The 12,006-nt window shown below is 46.8% G+C and overlaps 1 protein-coding gene across 2 annotated transcripts in view; it reads left to right on the top strand.

The window, feature by feature from the left end:
- Positions 1 to 4,559: 4,559 nt before the first annotated feature.
- The window catches only part of PTPRA (protein tyrosine phosphatase receptor type A), a 161,533-nt gene continuing 154,086 nt past the window's right edge, over positions 4,560 to 12,006 (top strand). Inside the window, exon 1 of one of the 2 annotated variants that reach the window (XM_088448934.1) lies at positions 4,560 to 5,124. The gene's annotated coding sequence lies outside the window, so the exon portion shown is untranslated. The remainder of the gene's footprint in view (positions 5,125 to 12,006) is intronic. The other variant, XM_088448933.1, reaches the window with a different exon arrangement.

Genomic DNA, 12,006 nt, shown 5'->3' with positions numbered 1-12,006 from the left:
AAGATGTTGGTGATGAGGATGTTGATTTTGAGCATGTCCTTTGTGTAAGTAAGGCAACAGCTGTTGCCCATGGATTGAAAAAGCCAAAGCTCATTGTTGTCATGCCGCGGCAAAAGACAAAAAAATCCACTTCTCACGTGTGGAATTATTTCCACCCCAATCCAGACAACAGTTGTCAAGCCATATGTAACCGTTGCCAAGCAAGAGTGAGTAGAGGGAGGGACTTAAACCACCTAGGAACCTCCTCCTTGTCACGTCACTTGGAGCGCATTCATCAAATATCAAAGTGTACGTCGCCAAGTTCCAAAACTCAAAACGTAACAAGTCCAGTGTCACCTACCTGCTCTGTGGGATCCAAGTGCCTTCGATCTCCAACACCAACACCTGCATCATCAACATCCTCATTCGTCATCGGGAGTAGTCCTGCTGCATCCAATGTTGTTATTCGAAGCATGATTGACTCCTCTCCTATCTGTGATTCCTCAGAAGGATCCTTGATGACTACGCCTGTTGTTGCTGCTGTGAGTGGATCTTCATCCCAGAAGGGGACCAGAAGGAAGACTACTTGTAGTGTATCCTCCAAAAAACAATTAACTATCAAACAATCATTTGCAAGGGCAAACAAGTATGACAGCAATCACCCAGTTGCACAATGGATTACTGACGCCATAACAGCTATGCTGGTATTAGATGTGCGCCCAGTATTCACCATTACTGCAGTGGGTTTTCAACAATTAATTAAGGTCCTGTGTCCTCGCTACCAGATCACTTCTAGATTCCACTTCACTAGAACAGCAATTCCAAGTCTGTACAAGGACATTAAAAAGAACCTTATTAATGTCCTCAGAAATGTCGTGGTACCCACTGTTCACTTGACCACTGATAAGTGGACAAGTGGGACAGGGCAAACTAAGGATTACATGACTGTGACAGCCCACTGGGTAGGTATATTGCCTACACCAGCAACAGCAGCAGCAACATCTACCAAAAGACAGATGACACAGAGGCAGGCTACTCTTTGTATAACTGTATTTTTCATTCAGAGGCATACCGGTGAGAACCTCTTAGAAAAACTCAGGGAAATCATTGCTAAATGGCTTACCCCACTTGGACTCTCAGGATTTGTGATTTCGGACAATGCCACCAATATTGTTAGAGCATTACATGTGGGCAAATTCCAACACGTTCCATGTTTTGTTCACACAATTAATTTGGTGGTGCAACATTTTTTTAAAAATTACAGCGGCGTGCAGGAGATTCTCTCGGTGGCCCGGAAAATATCCAGACATTTTAGACATTCGGCAAATGCTTGTGGAAGATTGCATGACCAGCAGGTACTGTTAAATTTGCCCTGCCATCAGCTAAAGCAAGAGGTAATAACTGGGTGGAATTCTACCCTCTATATGCTTCAGCGGATGGATTCCTCCTTCAGTTTCAGCAGCTGCCAGGTAAAAACTCAATTTTCCTTACAGAATACCTACTGGTCATGCAGATCGTTCACCAAAAAATTACATCTGATCGTGCCTGAGAGAACTGCCTACTAGTGACTATGTGTGATACGGTCTCCATTCACAGAATGGTGGAGGACTATTTCAGAGATAACATCCTAATAGGCATGTCAGACGGTCCCTTTCAGTACTGGCAGGAAAAAGAGGCAATTTGGAGTCCCATACACAAACTGGCATTACTTCAGTTGCCCACCCTCCAGTGTGTATTCTGAAAGAGTTTTCAGTGCAGCTGGCAACCTTGTCAGTGATCGACATAGGAGGTTACTTCCTCAAAATGTGGAAAAGATGATGGTCATTAAAATGAATTACTAATTCCACAAGGAAGACCTCTACCAACAATTACATTAAAAAATTACAGAGGCGCCTATGGTGGATTCCAGCGGGGGCGAATTTATATTGTGTGAAGATGAGGATGTACACACTTTCTTCTGTGAGGGAGCAATGTGGTATATTCTGTGAGGGAGCAATGTGGTATATTCTGTGAGGGAGCAATGTGGTATATTCTGGTGGGAGCAATGTGGCATATTCTGTGGGGAAGCAATGTGGTATATTCTGTGGGGAGCAATGTGGCATATTCTGTGGTGGAGCAATGTGGCATATTCTGTGGGGGAGCAATGTTGCATATTCTGTGGGGGAGCAATGTGGTATATTCTGTGGGGGAGAAATGTGGCATATTCTGTGGGGGAGCAATGTGGTATATTCTGTGGGGGAGCAATGTGGTATATTCTGTGGGGAGCAATGTGGCATATTCTGTGGGGAAGCAATGTGGCATATTCTGTGGGGAGCAATGTGGCATATTCTGTGGTGGAGCAATGTGGCATATTCTGTGGGGGAGCAATGTGGTATATTCTGTGGGGTAGCAATGTGGTATATTCTGTGGGGAGCAATGTGATATATTCTGTGGGGAAGCAATGTGGCATATTCTGTGGGGGACGCAATGTGGTATATTCTGTGAGCAGCAATGTGGTATATTCTGTGGGGAAGCAATGTGGTATATTCTGTGGGGAGCAATGTGATATATTCTGTCGGGAAGCAATGTGGTATATTCTGTGGGGGGAGCAATGTGGTATATTCTGTGGGGAAGCAATGTGGTATATTCTGTGGGGGAACAATGTGTTATATTCTGTGGGGAAGCAATGTGGTATATTCTGTGGGGGAACAATGTGGTATATTCTGTGGGGGAGCAATGTGGTATATTCTGTGGGGGAACAATGTGGTATATTCTGTGGGGGAGAAATGTGGCATATTCTGTGGGGAGCAATGTGGTATATGCTGTGGTGAAGCAATGTGCTTTCTTCTATGAGGGAGCAATGTGGTATATTCTGTGGGGAGCAATGTGGTATATTCTGTGAGGGAGCACTGTGGTATATTCTTTGGGGGAGCAATGTGGTATATTCTGTGGGGGAGCAATGTGGTATATTCTGTGGGGGAGCAATGTGATATATTCTGTCGGGAAGAAATGTGGTATATTCTGTGGGGGAAGCAATGTGGTATATTCTGTGGGGGAGCAATGTGGTATATTCTGTGGGGGAACAATGTGGTATATTCTGTGGGGGAGCAATGTGGTATATTCTGTGAGGGTTGCAATGTGGTATATTCTGTGGGGAGCAATGTGCTTTCTGCTGTGAGGGAGCAATGTGGTATATTCTGTGGGGGAGCAATGTGGTATATTCTGTGGGGGGAGAAATGTGGTATATTCTGTGGGGAGCAATGTGGTATTTTCTGTGGGGGAGCAATGTGGTATATTCTGTGGGGGAGCAATGTGGTATATTCTGTGGGGGAGCAATGTGGTATATTCTGTGGGGAAGCAATGTGGTATATTCTGTGAGGGTTGCAATGTGGTATATTCTGTGGGGAGCAATGTGCTTTCTGCTGTGAGGGAGCAATGTGGTATATTCTGTGGGGGAGCAATGTGGTATATTCTGTGAGGGTTGCAATGTGGTATATTCTGTGGGGAGCAATGTGCTTTCTGCTGTGAGGGAGCAATGTGGTATATTCTGTGGGGGAGCAATGTGGTATATTCTGTGGGGGGAGAAATGTGGTATATTCTGTGGGGAGCAATGTGGTATTTTCTGTGGGGGAGCAATGTGGTATATTCTGTGGGGGAGCAATGTGGTATATTCTGTGGGGGAGCAATGTGGTATATTCTGTGGGGGAGCAATGTGGTATATTCTGTGGGGGAGCAATGTGGTATATTCTGTGAGGGAGCAATGTGGTATATTCTGTGTGGAGCAATGTGGTATATTCTGTGGGGGAGCAATGTGGTATATTCTGTGAGGAGCAATGTGGTATATTCTGTGGGGAGCAATGTGGTATATTCTGTGGGGAGCAATGTGGTATTTTCTGTGGGGGAGCAATGTGGTATATTCTGTGGGGGAGCAATGTGGTATATTCTGTGGGGGGAGAAATGTGGTATATTCTGTGGGGAGCAATGTGGTATATTCTGTGGGGAGCAATGTGGTATATTCTGTGGGGGAGCAATGTGGTATATTCTGTGGGGGAGGGATAGCTTTAGGCTGTGGGAACAGAGGGTTAGGATTCCTACTGACAGGTGTAGGTACCCTAACCCTGCCGGGAGGCCAGTGTTGGGATTCTCCCGTACCCAACCCATATTGAATAACTTAATAAATAATATAGCTGCTGAGGTAATAATAGATGATTTTCCTGACATTGTGCGGCAGTGTAGGTCCAGCCCAGGTGATCTTTTCACTTGCTAGGAGCCTTTACAATAAACCTCGAGATAGTTCTGCCTATGTTTTAATCTAATATATATTTATTTGATTTATTTCCCTGCAGTGAGTGAGGGGTGACTGGTGTGATACTGGTATGATACTGGCTGGCTGCTGCTGGATAGTGAATAACAAGCCACCATTTCCCCTATAGATGAGACACAGTAGATATTAGTGAGTGTGATAGCACAGAGCACAGACATACGTATGACTGTCACACACACACTGCTGGAAGAAGAGACATTGTTGTGCATCTCTCTCCCGCCTGGGGGCGTGGCCGGCCGGTGATTGGCAGCTACGCCCCGCCCCCTCCCAGGAACAGGCTCAGGCAGAGCTCCCAGCCCCCGGGATCTGCAGCCCTCCCAGTCCGTGCCCAGGCAGCAGCAACATGGCGGACAGCAGCAGCACAGGGCTCTAGCCGGAGATACCCCCTTCCCACCCTACCCCCACAGGGCCCCGGGGGGCAGAGGGCAGCCATGAGGCGGCAGTGAGGAGCTCTGCGGCCCGGGATCTGTGCGCTGCCTGCAGCCGCCCCTCTGGCTGCTCTGCAACTTCTTTGGGAGGAGATCGCACAGCAGCCTGGAGGGAGAGGCACCATTCCTTCCCCCGCCGGATCCCAGATTCCCCTACTGTGCCGGGTCACTGGATCCCCTGTTGCACCGGATCCCCCCTTACTGCGATAGTTCACTTGGCTCCCCAGATCACTGGATACAACCCCCCCCCCTCCCCCTGCTGCGCCAGATCACTGGATCCCACCCGCTGCTGCGCCAGGTCACTGGATCCCCAGATCACTGGAACCCCCGCGCTGCTGCGCCAGGTCACTGGATCCCCCAGATCACTGGATCCTCTGCTTCTCCAGATCAGCGGATCCCGCCCAGGGGTTGAGGGTAAGCATCTGGTTTTCCTGTGTCTGTAGCTGCCCATCCCCGGGCTGTGGGGCCCCTGACTGTCAGTGCTGCCAGTATCGGGGTGCTGCACATCCTGGGGGGAGGGGTGTGTGTGTAATATTAGGGTCACTGCCTGATCACATCAGATTCCAGCACAAGTATTGCCTGCCATAGTTATAGAGGATGCACAAGTATGCATACCCCTGAGCCATGCCTACAAATGAGTGCATTATGGTTCTATTGTATCTATTTAATATTTATCGTTTCTTAACCATCTTTTGATTTATATATTGTATCCTCCAGCTAGCAAACACATATACACACATCCACATACATAATATCATTTAATTTTTTTTCTATAAAGATCTGTACGACTTTCCCATGCTATACACTGAAGGGACCGGAATATAAATTGCTCCCAAGGACATGAGACAGAAGATAAACATGGCCTAAAGAGCTTGCAATCTGAGTGGTATGGGGAACAAACCATTCATAAGGCACTGTAGATGGTGGTGAGGAAAGTGTGTGAGACCACTGGCAGCCCCCAATAATAACGCCGCCGTTGCGGTGTGGGGCGGTTGGAATGAGAAGAGACATCGGAACGGTGGGGACTTGAAACTTTTAGACCAAGTCACAGATCACCAAAGGGGATCTTGGCTGCCAATCTGTGATCCATTCATATGAGTGTCCAGGGAATAGGGGCGGCATTGCTAGTCCTGCATGAAGTAATAGCCCTAAGGGGCAGATACACAGTGACAGGTGAAGGGGCGATGAGTTGCATGTTTTTCGGCCAGTTCTGGTATTCCGGTTCTATTTGCACTTTTCATACGCTGCGCGCAGAATCGGCCTTCCCAGAAATGATGCACAAAGCTTCCGCACATCTGCCCATTAATGTCACCCACAAGTAACATCTAGGAGACTATAAGCTGACACCAACTGGGCTCTTCCTGATACGTAGGACTGAAGCCGCTTTAGCAGAGGTGTCACCGTTCCTGAGCGCCAGAGCTGGAATTCCAATATAGTGTGATTCCGGAGTATTGCACTGGTCCATGTTCCCTTCCATACAGAATTTACTTACAGATAAGGTTGTTATGGTTGACCAGGTGAAAAACCATGGCCTGCAAACTTTTTAAATTTTTTTTTTTATTTTTCCTTTTTTGTTTTTGTAAATGCTGCCGTTTTGGGAATGTGCATATCTTTGTGTGACTGGATGATATGGGCAGTAAACAGGGTGGTTTTGACAATTAGAATAATTATTATTTGTCAGATACCAACCTATTACAGAGCACTGTACATTGAGGGGATCATAATACAAATTAAATACTTTGGACCTGAAATAGAAGGGGATAAATGGCCTTTGCATGCTGAGCTTACAATGAAAGAAGCGTGGTGAACTCCATATACGTAAGGTAATGGCTAGTGGGGAAAGCGAGTACGGTTCTTGTGGGGCAGAAGCATCATCGGACACCTAGGAGGCTCCTGCTCAGTTGGGATGGAATCGGCAGCAGCAATATTCGTTGCAGTGTCTGGTCCAGCGACTGAACTGAGATACTATTTCAGTAGCTCTATCTGCAGAGCAGCCATGTCCTTGGTGTGATGTAATTCTTCTGCTGCCACTTCTGTGAATCAGAATGACACTGTGCATTTGTTATACCGTTGGTATTTGTTCTGTGATGTAATAGGATTTAGCAAAGGCTGGGACAATGAGCTGCAGGAATGTATGCTGCAACTGGTGCAGTCCGCATCGGCTTTTCCGATGTAATTGATATAAATTTGCATGCAACTTCCTTCTGAAAGGCTGGAGTATATACATTTGTAATTCTGTGTTGCATGATGTTGTACGCTGTATACTACTTATTGCTAGGTTCAGCCAGTAGAGACCGAAACTCACCTCACATAGTAAATTGATTAATTGTGCTGGCAATAGCATTGGTGTTCTAGAGCGCTCTATCCTCTGTTCTGATACTAGCAGGTTCTAGATGAACGGTATACATAAATGTATTTATATTGGAATAGGTGCAGCTGCCCGCTGGTGTAGTGTGTGTATTCGGTTTTTATCCAATGTGTTCCAGGTAGGTGGTAACGTTCAGGCTTATCCAAATAGTATACGTGTCGCCCTCTGGTGTGGTTTTCAGTTCCTAGTGACTCCACAAAAGAACACAACGCGTGAGAACGGATAATAGTGCACGTTATTTACCAAAATATATCCAATATTTCTAATAAGCGTATGAGAATGCGTACCTGGCTTATGTAGGAATGGGGATCCAGTCGCCTTGTTGACAGTTACCATGTTGACATCGCAATCTTAGCTTGATGCAACATGTCGACAGACACCATCTGGATTTTCTCAGAATGCCTTTGATTAGGGTTAGGTGCCAATGGGAAGGTTAGGGATAGGGCCTAGCAGTAGGAATAGGGCTAAAATACTTACCAAAACTGCCGCTCCCTCAGTGGTCTCTGGTGAAAGTGACGGTAACTTTAACGCCGTGCTGGAGCCGCTGCAGCTGCCTGGACCAGGTAAATGACTGCAGGGCCACCAGGTAGGGATGTTGGGTCGACATTCTATCATGTCGACATAATGGATATCAACCTGCTCACTGTCGACATGCTAAGCTGAAGCATGTTGACATGCTAGTTGTCGACCAATTTTACCACACCTCCGGTAATGTTTAACATTGCTTTCCATGTATGTCCCTTTTTTTTTTTCTGCAATGGGTCCAAGTCCTTATGGTCTCAAACGTAAATCTGGGCAAGGGACAATGTAGTGTATAAAACACTGCTTCACAATAAAATGCATGCACTATAAAGCAAGGAGTAATAAAGCCTCTCTAATTGATAACAAACAGATAGGCCAGTCCAATGCGGTGTGATACTGGCGGCATGCAAGCGCTCATAAGGATTCACATCGGGACTACGACATCGCTCGCTTTACCCGCACCCACAGTACAACGTACGACTTTGGGCAATGTAACAGAGTGTGGTTTTCCCCATTTTGCTGGTGCAGGTCCCTTTAAATCCTGGAACGTGCTTGCAGTGACCTAGATCCAGTGCTGCTGAGGGTGTGGTGATACATGGGTCAAAAGTCCACTATATTTGGTAGAGTAATGAACTTTTTACATCTGCCGTAGACCTGTATTGTAGCCTTTAGGCCCTCTGAGGCTCCTGGGTGCCCCGTACGGGGCTAATACTTAGGTGCGTTTGCTGGGACCGTCGATTCCTGGGGAAATTTGGCAGTGACCGTCAATGTTCTCCATTTCATAAATAACCTGTCTCCCTGGAGCGTTCTTCTTGGAAAGGGTCTCGGAAGACTGAGGAGCATCAATGACTTCTCTAACTAAATCATGACAGATGCCTAATCTCCTGGGGATGGTGTTCACACAAACCCAATGCTCCACACCGAGCTGCCAGAGGAGCTGCTTCTACACAGGGACGGGGGCACATCCTGCGGATCTAATAGTGCCGGGCTCCATTTATTATGGAAGCCATGCTGGTGTACTGTGCTTCCTGACAGCAGGCATTTGTCCAATGTATAATGGCAATGGAATATTTCATTTCTCAAGATTAGTCATCAAAATGTAGGGCTTGGTAACAACTGGATGCTTAATTATGTCCTGGCGTGTGTGAGAGCACAGATGTGAAAGGGGGTGTACTCTCTTTTTCACAGCTCTTTATATGCAAGTCTATGTTTTGAATCTGTGTGTCTGTAATGAGGCATGGCGTTCCCTACTGTAGATTATAACTGTTCTAAGTCTGTGCTCATATAAGAGCGTAAGGCTGTATGCCTGTCATGCAGGTCACAGAAACCGGAAGCAACTTGCACACGTGATAGCATAGACCAGAGGTATGCAGTGTCCAGCACTTCAGCTGCTGTGGAACTATACACCCCAGCATGCAATAACAGCAAAACTGTAGCAGGGCATGCTGGGATGTGTATAGTTCCACAGCAGCGGGAGTGCAGTATGTCTACTCATGGCAATGTATAGAAATCTGTGCGGGCATAGGCGTACTTATTCACCTACATTTGTGTACTTAGTGGTTACAGGTTAATGTTGTGTATCAGTAGGACAGCTGCAGACGGACATTACTCTTGACTTGCTGTTAGTATGGGCCTGCAGGAAGGATTCACTTGTAGATCAGGGGGGGAAATGCCGATATGCCATGTCTCTCCTGCATGAATTCGGGCCCCGGGATCTTTTACCTTACTTTGCAACTGCTTGTTTCAGTCTGCCCCTGCTCACAGGGGGCCTGACCCAGCACAGATCGCTGTTGCGATCGCGGCAGCGTAATTGCACGCAGGTCTGCTGCGAAAATATGCTAATGTTCGGTAAAATGGTGGAGTGATGTGATGGCTGAGCGTGTTGCGGAGATGCTCTCTAGCTGGGTTGTTGTGACCCACTTTACTGATTATTATCTTATTTGCTCAGATCCTTTCGGCGATGAGCCTCATCCCGTCACATTTTATACCCACCGTTCGGTGTGAACCTGTTTGGATAATTGCGGTGTACGACGCCAGTTTTGTGTTGTCATTGGCCGAGCATCCACATGTAAGATGTTTACAGTCATTAATGAGATCTAAAGTTTCATTTTGATGGCACCAGGGTTAGTGTTACTACTTCACGGGTCCGGGGCTTTTGGGTTGATTACGGCCAGTGCCCCGTCTGGGAGGAGTTTCTCCATTCTCCCTGTGTCTAGGTTGCATCGCACGGTCCAGTAACATACAGGTAGGTTAATTGGCTTGTGAGGAGATTGAGGTGGTGTTCGGCTTGGCTGTGCATGTATACAAACTGCTCTGCGTATAACGAAGCGGAATATTAGGGGGGTTTTTGCATTCAGCGCGATGGATCCGCAACGGCACATCGCATGGTCCCCATGTTGGTAGTAGCATAACCGGCCAATATGTGCGCAGCCTAGCATCGCGTCCGTTCTCTGCAGTACATCGTCAGCAATTGAATTCTCCCTTATAGAGTCTAATTCGTTGCTATCTGTAAGTTTTACCTATTTAGTTTTTATCATTAAAGGAAATATCTTTATAGGTTGCTCTGGACAACGCTGCCGTTCCTACGCATTTACCTGTAGAACAGTTTGCATAAATGTCCCCTATTAGGTCACTCGGGGTTAGGCTGTAGAAGATCTCCGATCCGGAGGCCGTAGAGAAGCCTTGGAGGCTCTTACTGGAGTGACACTGAGGCTCATGTAATAGGGTTCATACGGGAATCCGTATAATTTACCACCGGCCAATGTAAGTATAAACTACCCTAACCCTCCTTTTAGGGGTGCCGAACCTAACCCCCCCCCCTTCCCGTAGCCTAACCCTAACCCCCTGGGGGGGGGTTGCCTAACCCTAAGTCGTCCCCGGGAGCCCCTAACCTAACCCTCTCTTCCCCCCCCCCCCCCCCCATCCCACTGCTGTCCGCGCCCGGCTTACGTTCTATCGGTAAGCCAGTTGTCGCGCTACCGGCGTAGGTCTAATGACAGGAATCGGGATTTTGACGCCTGTCATTAAGCACTTGCCGGGATATGACAGTCGGGAAGCCGGCGGGCGGGATTGCGACCGTCTGCTTCCTGACTGCATCCCGTGCAATGTGCAGCCGCTGCGGGAACTCCTGCGACACTTCCCATATTTTTAAAGTGCCAATCATTTTAAAGGCAAAGGAGAGCTTTTAAAATGATTGCCACTTTACATAAGCCGTTTTACGTGTTGAGTGATCCCCATGTCACGTTGCAGGAATGTTTAGTGGCCGGAGAGGCCAACGAGGGCTGGAAATCTGCCGCAAACCTGCGAGGCCCTTGAACTTCCCCGACATCAGTGTTTTCGCTGAGGATATTTGAGCTGTTCTGCGGGAGGCCTGTAAGAATCGCTCCCCAAATTGAGGAATTGCCTTAAGCTCTCTATGAAATAAGAACCACAAATAATGAACGCTGCAGTGTTCCGTCTGACTTTCAGAAATCCCCCCCCTCTTAACGCCTAGCAATTAATATTATTTAGCAGTGACCTCGCTGTAACCTTCTACTAAGTAGTGATTTTTCTAGTGGTTTCTTGCTTGTATTCTCTTCCCGAGATTTACGGCTTTTACTGTTTGTGTTTTTTTTTTTTTTTTTATATGAAGATCATGGTTACCGTACCACGTTGGAGACGGTTTGCACATATTTTAACAAATTGCTTTAGAAAATAATTTAGTAACCTGGCCGTTCTGGGTCTTACAGTTCTACAACTGGAGAGTTTCCGGTATTGCCTACCTCTGCTTTGTAAGGATATATATTTTCTGATTGATATTGAATGACTATATGTAAGGGGAAGGTTTATCATGCCATAGCAACCAATCTGATCTAGCTATCATTTATCTAGTATTCTATGAAATTATTGCTGGGATCTGATTGGAGATGTTGACCATAGTAACCAGTATCTGCCCTTGATAAAGTTCCCCTTTAGTATTTTTATTAAGAGATATTAGCTACCCCCCGCCCCACACACTTTTTAACATTAAGTAGCCCCTCTGTCCAGTTTTAGATTGGCATGAGACCCCAGGTTAACAGCAATGATTGGAGACCTATTGCAGCACCAGGAGGAAACCCATGCAAACACGTGGAGAACATACATGCTCCACACAGAATCGAGCCCATAGCCACTGAGCTGTGAGGCAGCAATGCTAACCACTGTGCCACCCGCACTAAATTGTAGCACTAAAGAAAATGAACTGCATTTCTTGTTAAACGGGACATTTGGCTGCAACAGGCTTGGGACTCTCTCCTGTAGTTCTGTAACAATTAGCCAATTGTCCCATTCCGGGAGTTCCCAGCTGAATAGCTCCTCGAGATCCGCGCAACGTGGTACCAGATGCAAAGAAATAGTTATGTCGGTATGTGTGAGACAATATATGAGCA

Source organism: Taudactylus pleione, unplaced genomic scaffold, assembly GCF_031769625.1.
Source record: "Taudactylus pleione unplaced genomic scaffold, aTauple2 ptg000472l, whole genome shotgun sequence".
NCBI classification, from domain to species: domain Eukaryota; kingdom Metazoa; phylum Chordata; class Amphibia; order Anura; family Myobatrachidae; genus Taudactylus; species Taudactylus pleione.
The sequence above is the reverse complement of the archived record's forward strand: the minus strand, read 5'-3'. Positions and strand labels throughout refer to the sequence as shown.